This window comes from Limulus polyphemus, unplaced genomic scaffold, assembly GCF_000517525.1.
Source record: "Limulus polyphemus unplaced genomic scaffold, Limulus_polyphemus-2.1.2 Scaffold4772, whole genome shotgun sequence".
NCBI lineage: Eukaryota > Metazoa > Arthropoda > Merostomata > Xiphosura > Limulidae > Limulus > Limulus polyphemus.
Window position 1 is genome coordinate 60,981 of NW_013670382.1, and position 2,031 is coordinate 63,011.

Below are 2,031 nucleotides of genomic sequence, written 5' to 3' on the forward strand. Positions count from 1 at the left end.
AAAGTCACCTGAACGAAATTTGCTGAACCATCGTTGACACTTACAAACGTTCAAAACATTTCCATAAACTTCTTTGATATTCTTTGTGGCTACAGAGGCACTGTTTCCCTTCTTGTATTCAAACTGCATTACATGCTGAATGTGTGTCTCATCCTGTGTCATCACTATAAGGGATTAGAGTATACTAAACTTTACATATTATATAGGCTACATTAACGTGATGTTTAGGCAGTTTTTTAAACTATTATACGTGATGTACGTTTTTTGGGGGGTGGTTTATTAAAGCGTTCCAAAATGCGACATTAATTTCTTGACGACCTAATAGTTACTAATGATCCAAAGTATGACCCTGTAGGGGTTACAGGAGGCTCCAATAGTGTTGTGAAAGAGTTGAAAAGATACATCAAATTTCTTTGAAGGTTTTTGTTATTAAATATTGATATATTAAAATAGAGTTACTTCATCATTTCAACCTCTTCATCGTCTAGTTGTGTTACACAGGAGAATTTCCTTTTCTATTCATTTTTACTTCCTCTCACATTTTATTAACTTTTATTATTTTATTTATTTTTCATGCAAAGTTACTCAAGATCCATCTGCATTTTACCACTTCTAATTTTGAACTGATAGACTAAATAAGGTCAACAACACCCACTAACAACTCTCGGCTAACCAAATAGAGGGATTTGATTGTAACTCTTATAATGCACTCTTGATTTTCAAAGCAAGGAGCACATTTATGTGGCAACAGGATGAAAATCATGAATCTCTATTCACGCTAACCATTAGGCTATGTCTAGCCCTTCTTTTAATTGGTATTCTATATGTTTTGTGATTGTTTTAAAATTATGGAATAATTTAAAAATAAATTGTGTGTGTATAACTTTATTATTGTACAACCTTTTTTTTAGAGTTGCATAATTATTCTCTGTTTATTACTAGTCATTTGAGAAAAGGGAGTTCCAGAATGAAAAAGTTTGGGTACCCCTGTTATAAAACATTTTTAGTTTTAGGTTGCTTACAAGTCAAACTGACAGCACACTTTGGTTGTGGTCCCATTTAAAACACAAAAATCAAATTATAACTGGAAACTAATTTAATTATGTTATTTAAAAACTAAGAATTAACTTACCTGATAAACATTATCACTAAGCCAAGCTTTGAGAGTGATAGATTTTTGTGTAGATTTTTTTCTGGAAGCTATCAGTACCACCAATGGCTGCTCTGATTTAGCACAAATTTTTCCACTCAAATGCCACAACCCCTCCTAAAAATAACCAACAACAAGATAATAGCAAGTATAAATTGATTTGTGAGAACTTTCCGAAATAAAATGAACACCACAGTTGTCAAATTTATGCCTTATGAAAAAAGTGACATGGCAAACTCATGAAACATATTCAAGGAAAAAAAGAAGACTTTTGAGGAGAAGGTAAGACCAATCTTTATAATTTTAAATTATACCTCACTTATCTGATTTCACAACATGTGCAATTATACTCGAACTTTGGGCAAAGAGGTTGCTAATAGAGTAGTTGTTAATCCTTTTCCAGAGCCAGATTAAACAAAAGGTAGAGTAGTTGTTAATCCTTTTCCAAAGCCAGATTAAACAAAAGGTAGAGTGAATCCATGATTATATTGGTTAGGTTTTAGTAACATTGCCAGATAATTTCTTTATTTGGAAACTAGTATTCTAAAAATATTATATTTGGTAAAAGATTGTTTTGATGAGTAAAGTTTTTAATGGAAAAAAAAAAGAGTTTTTGTGGAGAAGGGAGGATCCCTCATAACTAAAGTTGTGTATGGGCCTACCGTAGCCTTATTTAATCCAGTTCTGCCACCCTTTTGTTTAATCTGGCTCTGGAAAAGGATTAACTACTACTCTACCTTTTGTTTAATCTGGCTCTGGAAAAGGATTAACTACTACTCTACCTTTTGTTTAATCTGGCTCTGGAAAAGGATTAACTACTACTCTACCTTTTGTTTAATCTGGCTCTGGAAAAGGATTAACTACTACTCTACCTTTTGTTT

At 32.3% G+C, this 2,031-nt stretch overlaps 1 protein-coding gene across 1 annotated transcript in view; it reads right to left on the reverse strand.

Annotated features, from left to right (window-relative positions):
• The window catches only part of LOC106471668 (calcium-activated chloride channel regulator 2-like), a 19,871-nt gene that overhangs the window by 12,034 nt on the left and 5,806 nt on the right, over positions 1-2,031 (reverse strand). The window contains exons 2-3 of the mRNA XM_022400277.1: positions 1,809-1,813; positions 1,133-1,269 (exon numbers count right to left, since the gene is read on the reverse strand). The gene's annotated coding sequence lies outside the window, so the exon portion shown is untranslated. The remainder of the gene's footprint in view (positions 1-1,132; positions 1,270-1,808; positions 1,814-2,031) is intronic.